Consider the following 15,780-nt stretch of genomic DNA (forward strand, 5'->3'; position numbering starts at 1 on the left):
AGCAGGTAAAGACACCAAAACCAGGTAAAGACATCACAAAAAAAGAAAATTACAGACCTATATCCCTCATGAAGATAGAAGCAAAAATCCTCAACAAAATTCTAGCCAATAGAATTCAACAACATATCAAAAAAATAATTCACCACGACCAAGTGGGATTTATACCAGGTATGCAAGGCTGGTTTAATATTAGAAAAACCATTAATGTAATCCACCACATAAATAAAACAAAAGACAAAAACCACATGATCTTATCAATTGATGCAGAAAAGGCATTTGACAAAGTCCAACACCCATTTATGATAAAAACTCTCATCAAAATAAGAATCGAAGGAAAATTCCTCAACATAATAAAGGGCATTATTTTTTATACAAAACCAACAGCCAATATCACTCTAAATGGAGAGAACCTGAAAGCATTTCCCTTGAGAACGGGAACCAGACAAGGATGCCCTTTATCACCGCTCTTATTCAACATTGTGCTAGAAGTCCTAGCCAGAGCAATTAGGCTAGACAAAGAAATAAAGGGCATCCGGATTGGCAAAGAGGAAGTAAAATTATCTCTGTTTGCAGATGACATGCTCTTATACACAGAAAACCCTAAGGAATCCTCCAGAAAACTACTGAAACTAATAGAAGAGTTTGGCAGAGTCTCAGGTTATAAGATAAACATGCAAAAATCACTTGGATTCCTCTACATCAACAAAAAGAACATCGAAGAGGAAATCACCAAATCAATACCATTCACAGTAGCCCCCAAGACGATAAAATACTTAGGAATAAATCTTACCAAAGATGTAAAAAACCTATACAAAGAAAACTACAAAGTACTACTACAAGAAACTAAAAAGGACCTATTTAAGTGGAAAAACATTCCTTGCTCATGGATATGAAGACTTAACATAGTAAAAATGTCTATTCTACCAAAAGCCATCTATACATACAATGCACTTCCGATCCAAATTCCAATGTCATTTTTTAATGTGATAGAGAAACAAATCACCAACTTCATATGCAAGGGAAAGAAGCCTCGGATAAGCAAAGCATTACTGAAAAAGAAGAAGAAAGTGGGAGGCCTCACTCTACCTGATTTCAGAACCTATTATACAGCCACAGTAGTCAAAACAACCTGGTACTGGTACAACAACAGACACATAGACCAGTGGAACAGAATTGAGAACCCAGATATAAATCCATCCACGTATGAGCAGCTGATATTTGACAAAGGCCCAGTGTCAGTTAATTCAGGAAAAGATAGTCTTTTTAACAAATGGTGCTGGCATAACTGGATATCCACTTGCAAAAGAATGAAACAGGACCCATACCTCACACCATGCACAAAAACTAACTCCAAGTGGATCAAAGACCTAAACATAAAGATTAAAACGATAAAGATCATGGAAGAAAAAATAGGGACAATGTTAAGAGCCCTAATACAAGGCATAAACAGAATACAAAACATTACCAAAAATGACGAAGAGAAACCTGATAACTGGGAGCTCCTAAAAATCAAACACCTATGCTCATCTAAAGACTTCACCAAAAGAGTAAAAAGACCACCTACAGACTGGGAAAGAATTTTCAGCTATGCCATCTCTGGCCAGCGCCTGATCTCTAAAATCTATATGATTCTGTCGAAACTCAACCGCAAAAAGACAAACAACCCAATCAAGAAGTGGGCAAAGGATATGAACACACACTTCACTAAAGAAGATATTCAGGCAGCTAACAGATACATGAGAAAAAGCTCTCGATCATTAGCCATTAGAGAAATGCAAATTAAAACTACGATGAGATTCCATCTCACTCCAACAAGGCTGGCATTAATCCAAAAAACACAAAATAATAAATGTTGGAGAGGCTGCGGAGAGATTGGAACTCTTGTACACTGCTGGTGGGAATGTAAAATGGTACAACCACTTTGGAAATCTATCTGGCGTTATCTTAAACAGTTAGAAATAGAACTACCATACAACCCAGAAATCCCACTCCTCAGAATATACCCTAGAGAAATAAGAGCCTTCACACAAACAGATATATGCACACCCATGTTTATTGCAGCTCTGTTTACAATAGCAAAAAGCTGGAAGCAACCAAGGTGTCCATCAATGGATGAATGGTTAAATAAATTTTGGTATATTCACACAATGGAATACTACGCATCAATAAAGAACACTGACGAATCTGTGAAACATTTCATAACATGGAGGAACCTGGAAGTCATTATGCTGAGTGAAATTAGTCAGAGGCAAAAGGACAAATACTGTATAAGACCACTATTATAAGATCTTGAGAAACAGTATAAACTGAGAACATATACTTTTGTGGTTACGAGGCGGGGAGGGAGGGAGGGTGGGAGAGGGATTTTTACTGATGAATTAGTAGATAAGAACTGCTTTAGGTGAAGGGAAGGACAATACTCAATACATGGAAGGTCAGCTCAACTGGACTAGACCAAAAGCAAAGAAGTTTCCAGGATAAACTGAATGCTTCAAAGGTCAGCGGAGCAAGGGCGGGGGTTTGGGGACCATGGTTTAAGGGGACTTCTAAGTCAATTGGCAAAATAATTGTATTCTGAAAACATTCTGCATCCCACTTTGAAATGTGGCGTCTCGGGTCTTAAATGCTAACAAGCGGCCAACTAAGATGCATCGATTGGTCTCAACCCACCTGGAGCAAAGGAGAATGAAGAACACTGAGGTCACACGACAACTAAGAGCCCAAGAGACAGAAAGGGCCACATGAACCAGAGACCTACATCATTCTGAGACCAGAAGAACTAGTTGGTGCCCGGCCACAATCGACGACTGCCCGGACAGGGAGAGCAACAGAGAACCCCTGAGGGAGCAGGAGATCAGTGGGATGCAGACCCCAAATTCTCATAAAAAGACCAAACTTAATGGTCTGACTGAGACTAGAGGAATCCTGGCAGTCATGGTCCCCAAACCTTCTGTTGGCACAGGACAGGAATGATTCCTGAAGACAACTCATCAGACATGAAAGGGACTGGACAGTGGGTAGGAGAGAGATGCTGATGAAGAGTGAGCTAATTATATCAAGTGGACACTTGAGACTGTGTTGACATCTCCTGTCTGGAGGGGGGATGGGAGGGTAGAGAGAGTTGGAAGCTGGCAAAATTGTCACGAAAGGAGAGACTGGAAGGGCTGACTCATTAGGGGGAGAGCAAGTGGGAGTACGGAGTAAGGTGTATATAAACTTATATGTGACAGTCTGACTTGATTTGTAAACTTTCACTTGAAGTTCAATAAAAGTTAATAAAAAAAATGTAAAGAGGTAATCTGGTGTAAATAGGATGTCACTTTAAAGGAAAATGAGTTTCACAATGGTTTAGAGCTGCTGGCATTATCAAGAATGTGAGAAGAAAGTTGTAAGGCTGATAGAAAATACCAATTTTAACAGAAATTTGTTTTAATGCCAACACAAAATGTAATTCATGAAATTTTATACAGCCAAAATACTGAAATTCAAGGTAATCTGGAAGGAATAGGACATGGAAGTGGGGGAAATTAATGGCTGTTAACATGGGTATGTAGTGACATTAGTGTTCCCAGGCAGAAATAGCTGTCCACAGAAAAGAGGTTAGCCAAGGAGAAGTAAAAAATCATGAGTGTCTGTGAGATCCAATGATAGTTTCTGGTGTGCCATGAATGAGTTAGGAGAGTTTTATACACAGTGACTATTTAGGTGTGGACAGGTTAGAAGAGCTTTAAACGCAGATAATAGGGAGTCGTGTCACCTTTTTTAGTACCAAAAATATATATATTATTTTGGAGGGAAGAAAATGGTGTCAGAAAACGAGATCTGAGCAGAGAGAGAATGGCATGCTGAGAGAGAATTTATGGCACTCTTACCCAAACCACAGGAGGAAAGGCAGATGGAGGGTATAACTTTGGAGAGTGGAGGACAGACGGGTCATTGAAACATTTTCAGACCACGAATAGCACTGTGCTGGAGGGGAGTCGGAGCACTGGTGGCAAAGTAGTTAAGAGCTCAGCTGCTAACTAAAAGGTCAACAGTTCGAATCCACCAGCCACTCCTTGGAAACCCTATGGGGCAGTCCTACTCATAGTGTCACTATGAGTGGGAATTGACTCCACGGCAATGTGTTTAGTTTGATTTTTTGGGGAGGAGAGTCAAGGTCCAAGTGGCAGAAGCTGTCCCAGGGCTGGAAAAGGTCGTTACCCTTTGTGGGGACTAAGTTGGAACAGGGGAACGTTAATGAGGCCCTTTAGTGAGAGGGTTAGAAGTTCCTGGACTGGGGTCCAGGAGCAACCATGTTTCCACTTCTCATTTTCTGGCTGTTTGCCTCTTCCTTCTATTCCATGGTAGAACTCTGGGACCTGTCAACGTGGTTCTGTTGATTCTTAAGCTAGAGAGATGGAGAAGGTGAAGAGTTGTGTGGAGGCCTACAATGATGTGGCATGTGTAATTTAAAGAAAAACACCTTTGTATATTCTGTAACTTCCTTACTAACTTAAAATGTGTTTTCAACCTTAAATTTGTTGAGCATTTATTTTAATATACAAATAGAAATGCAAAGGTGTTGACTGGAACAATAAAATGGAAAAATAAGTAATAGCCTAGACAATGGAAACCTCTGCAGTCACTTAAAAAGAATGAAGTAGACCTATACATTGACATGGAAAATGTCTCCACAGAGATGCTGTCCTAGTCATGTCTTTTCAATAAGCATGTATTTTCAAAAGCTATCATGGTGTTTGTTCATAATGTGAGCATACCATACCTAGAAAAGCAGAGTGGGATCCAGAGAAAATGAAATTTTATTTAAAGGAGATGACGCCAGGATTAAAAAGAACTTTACCATATTAAATTGGCATAGTATATTTATATGTGTAGGTGTATTTATGTATGTAATTTGTATACTTAACATTCTTGGGGTCTTCTGCAGATATTAAAGATCAGAAATAGGATTTTGTCAAAAGTTCCTTAATTTACTGTACAGTCGTCCCTTGGGATCCATGAGGGATTGGTTCTAGGACCCCCCATACCAAAGTCAGGGGATACTCAAGTCCCTTATATAAAATGGCATAGTATTTGCATATAACCTGCACACATCCTCCGTACACTTTAAATCGTCTGTAGATTACTTATAATACCTAATACAATGTAAATGCTATGTAAATAGTTGTAGTATATTGTTTAGGGAATAATGACAAGACGTGAGGCGAACGATGCTCAGACGAGTGCTGAAGAGAGACTGAGTATTGGTGAAATGGTGGGAGGCTACAGCATGGTATGCCTAGTCATCACTTTTTTCAAGTGAATTCAGCATAGTGCTTGGCATACAGCAAATTCAAGTTTTGCTTTTTGGAATTTTTTTTTCCTCCAAATATTTTTGATCTGTGGTTGGTTGAATCCACGGATACAAAACCCGCAGATATGGAGGGCCAACTGTATATTCTCATCAGGTCCTCAGGAAATCCAATCAGGAGAGGGGCAGAGTGAGGGCCCTTCTAGATAAGGCTTAGTTGGAACCTGCTAAGAAGCCCCTTTGTAGCCTGAAGGTCCTTCTAGCAGCAGAATTCAGCCTCATAGCACAAAGGACTAACACTGGAGCCCACAAATCTCAGGCAGTTTCACTGTTCTTCTAGGAATGTTGGCAGCCCTTTGGTCCTTTCTGTATCTGTTTGAGGTCTAAAAACAAAACTTTCTACAACTCAACAACAAAAAGACAACCCAGTTAAAAAATGGGCAAAGGACTTGAACAAATATTTTCCAAAAAAAGATATACAAATGGCCAATAAGCACCTGCAAAGACGCTTAAAGTCATTAGTCACTAGGGAAATGAAAATCAAAACAGAAAGAGATACGTATTCACACACAGTAGGATGGCTATAATTAGAAAAATGTAAAACAGCAAGTGTTGGCAAGGAAGTGGAGAAATTGGAACCCTTGTCCATTGCTGGTGAGGATGTAAAATGGTACAGTCACGGTGGAAAAACAGTTGGTGGTTCCTTAAATAGTTAAACATAGAATTACCATGTGATCCAGAAATTCCTCTCCTGGGTATATACCCAAAAGATTTGAAAGCAGGGACTCCAACAGGTACTTGGACACCAATATTCGTTGCAGCATTATTCACAACAGCCAAGGGTAAACAACCCAAGTGTCCATCAACAGATGAATGGATAAACAAAATGTGGTGTATACCTACTATGAAATATTATTCACCCATAAAGAGAAATGAAGTTCTGATACGTGTTATAAAATAGATAAACCTTGAAAACATTATGCTGAATGAAGGTCCACAAAAGAAAAAAAAATTGTATGATTCTGCTTACGTGAAATACCTAGGCTAGGCAAATGCATAGAGACAAAAGGTTATTAGTAGATACTAGGGACTGAAGGGGAGGGAGGAAAAAGAGTTACATTTTAAGTTTGTATTCTAAGTCTCTGTTTGGGGTGATGAAAACTCTTGGAAATAGCGGTGATGTTTGCGCAAAATGGTGAATGTTGAACGTAATTAATGTCACTGAACTGTATACCTTAAAATGGTTAAAATGGCAATTTTTGGGTTGCATTGTCATGGATTGAATTATGGCCCCCCCCAAAATGTGTGTATCAACTTGGTTAGGCCACGCTTCCCAGTATTTAGTTGTCGTCCTCCATTTTGTGATTGTAATTTTGTGTTAAAAGGATTAGGGTGGGATTGTAACACCTACTCTTACTCAGGTCACCTCCCTGATCCAATGTAAAGAGAGTATCCCTGGGGTATGGACTGCACCAACTTTTGGAAAGGGAAGCAAGCAGAGAGTTGGGGACCTCATACCAACAAGAAAGCAGCACCAAGAGCAGAGTGCGTCCTTTGGACCCAGGGTCCCTGTGCCTGAGATGCTCATCGACCAGGGGAAGTTTGAGGACAAGGAATCTTCCTCCAGAGCCAACAGAGGCAGAAAGCCTTCCCCTGGAGATGATGCCCTGAATTTGGACTTGGAACCTACTAGACTGTGAGAAAATAAATTTCTCTTTGTTAAAGCCATCCGTTTGTGGTGTTTCTGTTATGGCAGCACTAGATAACCAAGACATGTATGTATTGTACCAAAATAAAATTAAAAGAAGAAAAAAGCTTGCACTGGTAAAAAGTCTCATTTTAAATATTGTCAATTATCACGGAGGCTCTGTGAACTCACTCTGAGGGACTAGATGGGTGTTTGTACTGGGAACTTCCCTGCAGCCTCCCACTGATTGCAAAGGCACATGTCGGGGTTTCAAGCTTCTTTCCTGGGAATAATAAAACTATTTTCATTCTCTTTTCCGTTCATGGAGAGGTTTTCTGGGTTGAGAGAAGATTTTGTTTTTAACTGTATTTCCCCAATGATTGCCAGCTCAGAGTCTGGTGCCTCAGCTGAGATCTTTTATTATTTTGGGGATCCGTGCCCTGCCCAGGAGGTGGGTGCTGGGAATCAAGACCTTAATATTTTTTCCTTTTTTCGACAGGGTCTAAGTGGTTTATTAGAAAGTCCATTACAAGATACAAAATGATTCATAATGATGACATCCATACTCTCAGCCTAGTGCCCCGGGCATGACACAACTCTCCCGTGGGCCATCCCTAGGCTCTTATTTCTTAAAGGACACACTGAAGAGAGAAATTCCCTCAAACCAAGACCCTAAGACAAAGGGATTTCAGAAACCACTGGGAAGGAGGGTGGTTTAGAAAGTCCTGCTACATTTGCCAACATGGAGATGGGGTGGAGGGGATGAAACTCTGCAGGATGAAACTGAATTTTCACACAGAGTTAGAAGGAAAGAAAAGTGCAGGCAGGGCCCAAGACCCCAGGAAGTTTCCTGGGTTTGGGCAGGGGATGGGCAACAGAGGAGGCCAAAACAACAGTGGCTGGGACCTGATAGCGTGTTTCTTTTTTCTACGTCCTCCTCCCGCCTCTCTTCTTGAGGGCCAGGTGGATGATGGCACCATTGGCCATGTTGTAGTAATCCCCAACCAAACCAAACCCACTGCCATTGAGTTGATTCTGACTCATACCAACCCCATAGGGTTTTCAAGGCTGTAAATCTCTACAGAAGCAGACTGCCACATCTTTCTCCCACAGAGCAGCTGGTGATTTTGAACCACTGACTTTTGGTTAGCAGCTAATCACCTTAACCACTGTGCCACTGTGGCGCCTGTAGGAAGCCAGTGAGTCGGAATCCTTGAAGATGTCCTTGTACTGCAGCTTCTGTTTCCCTGCAGGTATGCTCATAGCTTCACAAATCTTCACCTTGATGATGAAGACCTGATCCGTGAGTGGGAGAGTGAAGACCGGCACCTGCCTACTCAGTTTCCATTCTGTCATAACCTACATGTTGGGGAACTGGACTTTGATGGACACCGTACCCTTGTTTCTGCTCAGAAGCTCCTACTTGGAGACTATCTTCTGTTTTCAGTTTCTTGGAGGCAGACTCCTTTTCTGTGGGAGGCAGAAGGTGGATAGGGGGCACTGGGACTGGAGCTGGGTGCCACAGGTTGAGCTGGCATGAAGGCTGCTGGCACAATCATAGAATGGGTGGGCAAGGTGCCATGATGTGGGGGCCAAAGGAGCCATGGTCACCACTTTGATTCTGGGTGTGAGGATGATGGGTGGCATGGGAGCAATCAATGAGCACAAGGTCAGGCAGTTCACAGATGCCATCAGAGGCTGGGGCATGACAGGAACTGTGGATACAACTGTGGTGTGAATGGGAGGTGGCATTATGGTTGTTTGGGGGAATGAGGTGATGGATAAGACAGAGCTGGGGATGTTGGTGGCTGAGGAAGGAGGTGGGCAATTTCATCGGGCTTGCTGGGGCCAATTTTCTCTTTGGTGTCATCTTCTTGCACCAGGGCTTTGGCCTTGTGAATAGGTTTACTATTCTCCTGGAGAGTGATATTGGCCTGGGCAACATGCTGGGTCTGGGCCATGCTGCTGGTGTGGCCATCCCAGGTCACTTTTTCCTCTGGCTTCTGGATCTCCTCCTCACTAACCTTCTTACCAGCAGCTATTTCCTCTGCATGGAAGATTTCAGTATGCTGCTCAGCCAAATGTTTCAAGTTGGCTCTCCATAGCCAGGCCTGGTGCATACACCTCATCATCATTCTGCTCTTGGCTGCAGCAATCTCAATGCTGTAGTCAGCAGGGTCAAGAAGCATCATGCACATGTGTTTCTGTACTTTGATGGCAGGGATCTTCTCCCCAGCGATGGGGGGACACAAGATATTCATCTGGAGCAGGGGCTCGAGGCAGTGGCTGCATGCTTTGGATTCATAGTTCTTGTGGACAATGACTTGGTCTGGAGTTGGGGGCAGAGGTGGAGGCATGGTTGTCTCTGGGATTGGGGGTATTTCCAGCCCTTCTTCTTCATCGTTTGAACTTTCATCCATATCTTTCACTTGAATGTCCTGTTTAGGCTGGGAAGGAGGCTTCTCGACTTCTGTTCCTCTTCCTCCTCATGAGACTCAATCTCCATTTTGAATTGCTCATGCTCTCCAAAATTCTCATAGTGCTCCTCAATGAATATTTGAGCCTCTACCTCCTTAGCGGGGGTGGTTGGATGAGGGAAGTTCCCTTGCTCATGGGGCTGGAAGTCCATTGTTTTCACCACCACAAAATCATGCCAGTGGGTCTGAGCATAAGTCACACACTCCTTCTCTTTCTCCTCCTCCTGTTTTCTTCCTCTCATGCTGCTGGAACTTGGCCCACTGTAGTTGGTAACATAACTGATCCAAAATTTCTGAGGGTGGAGTTCAGCCTCTTCAGCTTTGGAAGCAGACTTTTGGGTGAAATCAAGATCTTGGTATTCTGCTCTTCCAGCTTCATAAAGTACATGAAGATCATGTGCTTTGGGTGGAGAAAGTCAGCATCAGCTTTCTGCATCACCTGGGTCAGAAAATGGCTCCCATTCCAGGCCACAAACCAAGCCATCAGCTTTACCATGTCTGGTTGAAGGTTGAGGTGGGGGGGCCAGGATATGCAGTGAACTCAAACTCAGGAAAGGGCTGTTTAGGTACAATGGTCTCTTGGATCACCTGGGCTTGGACCTTCTGGTTCAGCTGCATAACCTTAGGAACGACAACTGAGGGTTCTTAATCCTTCCCCTCTATGAATTCGCTGAGTTTTTGTAGTGGTAGGCATGATAAGTGTTGTAGAAGCTCAGAAAGTTGAACTCAGGGTTGTTGATCTCCTTCTGTTGTATCTAGCTTCAAATTCAGACCTGCGTCTGGTCACAAAGCTGGCAGTTTTGTCAAGGATGTTCCTGATGTCTGGAGGAGGGTAAATAATTCCTACCACTGACTTGGAAGTGGTAGAATCCTCCTTTGAGAATGCTTCTCCATCTGCTGGCTATTTTGGCTCTGTGGCCACAGGTGGCAACAGGGTCATTGCCTGCACTGGTCAGCTGTCATGACTGCCACTCTCAGGGCTGCCAGTCCACCTTGGTGTCAGCAAGCAGAGCTTCAAGATAGCCTTCCTGCATGAACTGTACCATGAGCTGGTAGGATGGCTGTGACTTAGTAAGTCATCTTTGAAGGGGTGAGGTTGATGCCAAGACCTTGACTTTTTAGGAAAAGATTTGAGACTGAGTCTCAGTACTTTCACTTCCACAGTGATCTTGGGCAGATTCTAGATACTCTCTGAGTTATGTCTGGGATAGAGAAATGCCTTTCCTTTTCCCCTCCCTTCAGCTGCTGGAAGTTTCTGAGGCTCAGGGAACACCCACTAGACTATTTGAAGGATGGCCTCGGGAGGGAGCCATACCCCACCAGCATGTGACCCCTTTGGATTACATCAAGGGTGAGCCTGGGTCTGTGCTTTCCTCTGACAAATCCTTCAACTCTGCATCTCTATCAGGGTTTGATGGGAATGCTGGAGGGGGGTGCACTGTGGACCAATAGGAAGACAGGACTGGCGACAAAGTCCAAATCTTCATGGAACTGTCAATGAAACAATTCACATATCTTCAACGGAAATCACACATTTATCAATGAAACTAAAGGGTACACTTTGAAAAAGTTCTGCCGGGTTTGGCTCGCTGGACATTTATTGCCTCTTTCTGTGGCCAGAGTGGTGTCTTATTTTCCAAAATAGGTAGAGAATTACTTCCGTGTTTCCTCTAGTACATACAGGTGATTCCAGTGACTCATCTAGGGTTGACATTTTGGGAATGTTCTTTGCAGTTTCCCAAGCTGTCACTGGCAGCTCCCCTTGGGAAAACTCCTCCATTGTTTCCTGCCCTGGAGATGCTCCTGACAAGAGAAGCATGGGTCCACTTTGGTACTTTGGTCTGACCAGAAAAGCCTCGGTAGCAGCTGCTCACCTTCAGTGGGTCATCCCAGGCCAGTTGCATCTCTACAGCCCACCGTGTACACCCCAGCTACTTCTTGGGAGAAGGTGGGTTGACAGGTGAGCTTGACTTCTGGATCCTCACAGAAACAGAGGACTGATTCATTCAGATCAGATTCCTGGCCTGATCCTAGGTGTGGAACAGTGGGTGGTTGTCCATGAGGTTAGGGGTCCTGTGACCCATGGGTGATAGGAAAGTGGGGATGGTGGTGTGGGCTTGGACCATGAGGCCATATTCCAGGAATGCTAGTGGGGCTGGCCCTAGGGCCTTGGTGCATCTGCAGCTGCTGACCCCGTCTGCTCCTGGGAGGAAAACCTGGGAAGAGCTGGGCACTTTCAAGGACCTGGAACCCCATGGGCATCATCTTTAGTTCATAAAGGCCCCCATCATATTGGAGGTGGTCTCTGGTGGCAGTGGCATGTAGCCCATTTGGGGGCGCTCAAGTCACAGCCAGATAGGCCTGCGCCCACGTCCTTTGGTGACTGACCTTTTGGTGGATGGCACATACCCCAAGAAGTCTTGCATAGCCCTGCCAACTGCACTACTTGGGACTTCACACACAAGTGGGAAGGTGTCAGCCCACTGGAAACTTCCCTTCCACACAAGGGCCTAGTTGCAGCGGTCCATCTAGACACCCAGCAACAGACTAAGTTTTCACAAAGCTCATATTCAACCTGGGAAAGATATTTCAGAGGCAAGACTGCAGTCCTCATCCATTTGCCTTATTTGTGAAATTGTTAGGTGAGTGAAAAGCAAGGACGAATGAGTTCATGCGTGTGTTTGTAAATAAAATGCAAAGTAGTTCAAGAGTTGAGACATGTCTGAGTGCCATCAGCACATAGTAGAAGCAAATTCATTTTTATCACTTCCTTCCTGAACATGTGGAGAGAGATGTAAGAGACACAGTTGACTCTGCCCTGTATCTCTGTTATTATGGCAAAAGTATCCCCTGAAAGTTGAAAAGGAGGGAATCCAGGCCTAATGCCATTAAATCCAAAGCCATGATCACCCAGCCAGAAAACACTGAAGGCAAGATTCAATACTAGTCACTTCTGAATCTTAAAGTTACCCCTTGATAGTCAAGGAGCATCTGAGCAGAAAACACGGTGGAGAGGGTAGTGAGAGAAAAATGACAGATCTCAAATCTACCAGGAACCTGAGTGCCTTCCCCATTAGTTTATTCATTCTAGTAGGTGTGTAGTGGTATTTAACCATGGTTTCAATTTGCATTTCCTTAAAGGCTAGTGATGTTATTTGTGCTTATTTACCATCTATATTTCCTCTTTGGCAAAGTGGGTGCTTAAAATTTTGGTTGTTTGTTTTCATAATATTGAGTTCCAATGGCTTCTTTTTCTATCCTTATTACAAATATTTTATTGAATATGAGCTTTGCAAAAATTTTTCCTACTCTGTGGCTTGACTTTTTATTCCCTTAATAAGAGCAGAGTTTATCATTATGATGAACTCCAAGTTATCACTTCATTTTTGTATAAATTGTGCTTTTGGTGTTGAATCTAGGAAATACCTTCATAACTCATGATAACAAAGATTTTCTCCTACATTTTGTTCTAGAAGTTTTATAGTTTAAGATTTTACTTTTAGGTCTATGGTCCATTTTGAGTAATTTTTTTGTATTTGGTGTGAGGTATTGATCAAAGTTCATATTTTTGCATATGGATTGTTTCAGTATCATATATTTAAAAGGCTATCTTTTCTCCATTGAATTGACTTTATACTTTTTGTCAAAAATTAGTTGTCAAAAATACGTGTGGATTTATTTCTAGACTCTCTATTTTGTTCCACTGATCCTCTCTTCATTCTCGTAACACACTGTAGTCTTGAAATCATATAGTGTTATCCCTATAATGTTGATTTTTTTCCAAGAATTTAGCTGTTTTATGTCTTTTTCATTCCTATATGAATTTTAGAATCAGTTTGTCAAATTCTGCAAAAAACCTGCTGGAACTTCGACTGGGATTATAGTAAGTCTATAGATCAATCTGGGGAGAAATGACCCATGAAAATGTAATGTAATGTCTGTAATGTAAAATGTACTGTAATATCTAGTCTCCCTTGAACTTCTCTAAGTGATATTTTGTAGCATTTAGTATAGAATATTTACATATTTTGTTGGATTCATCTCTAAGCAATTTATATTTTTTGATGCTTTTGAAAATGCCATTGCATTTTTTATTTCAGTTTCTGTTTGTTCTCTGCTAGTATATACAGATATACTTTACTTGGATGATTCATGTCGACTAGAGTTTTGACCAAAGTAAGGTAGAGGGAAAAGTAATTCCTACAATAAGCAGAAATGTTAAGACCCAGCAATGAAAATCAAGAATAAAATCTGAGGATGGTGGTTCTATCAACAGTTATCCTAGGAAAATAGTCCTGCTGAGAAACTATAATTAAAATTTAGGAATAAATGAGATATGTAATGGTTGTTGGCCTTTTTCCAACAGTAAGCTCATATTTTATAAAACCTTAAGGCAAAGCTTCAGAATTAGCTCTGTTCCTCAAATCTCCCTTCCTCTTTATCCTTAAGTGGGTGTTCCTGTCTGGTCTCAGCAGTATCACATAGCACTTTGGGGCAAATATGCATCCAGTAACCCCAGGCTGGAGGCCAGTATGGAAAAGATCTCTACAGCCACCATGGCCTTCCCCTTGGTGCTGTGGTATGTGGGCCAGAAGGACACCCAGACACTGCAGAACTTAGCCTCATTGAAAGTATCAGGGAGATTCCTGGCAACAAAAGCCATGGAGAAACTGGCCAAGACCAGGAAGTCCATGTAGCCCAGGACACAGTAGAAGGCAGAGGCTGAGCCCTCATTACACTGTACGATGATGAATCCAGGTTCAGAGTATGAGTCTGTGTCTGGGAAGAGGAGAGAGCTCACCAGCCTTATCCCACAGAGCATCACTTGGACCACGGAGCAGGTGAGAATGGAGTTAGAAGCTCTGGGCCCTATGTAGTACCTGACCCTGCCCCCTGGCCTTGTGACCTTGAAGGCCAGAACCACAGTGATGGTCTTTGCCAAAATGGTGGGAGCAGCTACTGTGAATACAACTCCAAAAGTTTTTTGTCGGAGAAGGCAGGTCACTGTGGCAGGATGATCAGTGAAGAGTAAGGAGCAGAGAAAGCAAAGAATGTAGCTGAGAGATCGATTGTTGGCTTTGATGATGGGAATGTCTCAGAGCTTCAAAAGACCCCCAGAACCAGAACCGTGAGGATACAGAAGGAGAGAGCACCACAGGCCAGGATCATTCCCAAGGATTCTTCTAAGTCGAAGAATGTGATGACCTTGGGTAGGCAAGGGTTTCTCTGCCTGTTTGGTTACTGGTCCTTTGGGCACTTATCGCACTGTTTTCATGTCTGAAAGCAACAGGAGGGTTATAACAGAGATGAGTTCAGAAATAGTGTTCAGCTGAAGAATCCCAGTCTTATCACCTAACATTTTGTAGATTCTTCTTAGCTACCTTCTTTCACACACGTATTCTTACTTAGTTTTAATTTTAATTATACTTTTATTTGTAGATTTTACATTTGTACATTCTATTTGTAGAGATATTTTTAGATTCAAATGAAGTTGTAAGAAATAGTACAGAGAGAGCCTGTGTACCCTTAACCCAGTTTCTCCTAACTCTAGTACAATATCACAACCAGGATATTTACATTGTTAGTCATTTTACAGAACATTTCCATAACCACAAGGATTCCTCATGTTGCTCTTTTATAATCATGCCTACTTCCCTCTTTCCCCTACACTTTCTTAACTCCTGGCTACCACTAAACTGTTTTCCAGTTCACTAAATTTGTCGTTTCAAAAATATTATATAAGTTGAATCCTAAAGTATGTAACCTTTTGGAAATATACAAGTCAGGCATATTTCTGGGTTCTCTATCCTGTTCTGTTGATCTGCGTGTCTGTTCCTCTGTCAATACCGCAGTGTTTTTGTTACTGTAGCTATATAGTAAGAGTCAGTATCGGGTACTCACTCCTTCCACTTTATTCTTTTTCAAGATTATTTTAGCTATTCTAGAGCTTGTGCCTTTCCACATCAAATTTAGAATTAACTCGTCTGTACCTTTTCACGTCACATTTAGCATAAGTTTATCTGTGTGCACAAATAAAACTTGCTGGGGCACAGTGATTAAGAGATTGGCTTTTAATCATAAGGTCAGCAGTTCGAATCCACCAGCCACTCTTGGAAATCCTATGGGGCAGTTCTACTCTGTCCTATAGGGTTGCTATGAGTCGGAATCAAGTCTATGGCAATGGTTTCTTTCTTTTTTTGGGGGGGCGGTAGAGGGATTATTATAGGAATTCCATTAAGTCTATAGAAAAATTTGGGGAGAATTAACATCTTTACTATGTTGAGTCTTCTAAACCACGATCATGGTATGTCTCCATTTTTTTT

At 42.2% G+C, this 15,780-nt stretch overlaps 2 pseudogenes; both read right to left on the minus strand.

Moving 5' to 3' along the window:
* Positions 1-7,907: 7,907 nt before the first annotated feature.
* On the minus strand, positions 7,908-13,611 carry LOC126067282 (splicing factor 3A subunit 1-like; annotated as a pseudogene).
* Positions 13,612-13,845: 234 nt separating this feature from the next.
* The window catches only part of LOC126067288 (vomeronasal type-2 receptor 26-like), a 62,387-nt pseudogene continuing 60,452 nt past the window's right edge, over positions 13,846-15,780 (minus strand).

The sequence above is a fragment of the Elephas maximus genome, chromosome 2 (genome assembly GCF_024166365.1).
Source record: "Elephas maximus indicus isolate mEleMax1 chromosome 2, mEleMax1 primary haplotype, whole genome shotgun sequence".
Taxonomy (NCBI): Eukaryota; Metazoa; Chordata; class Mammalia; order Proboscidea; family Elephantidae; genus Elephas; species Elephas maximus.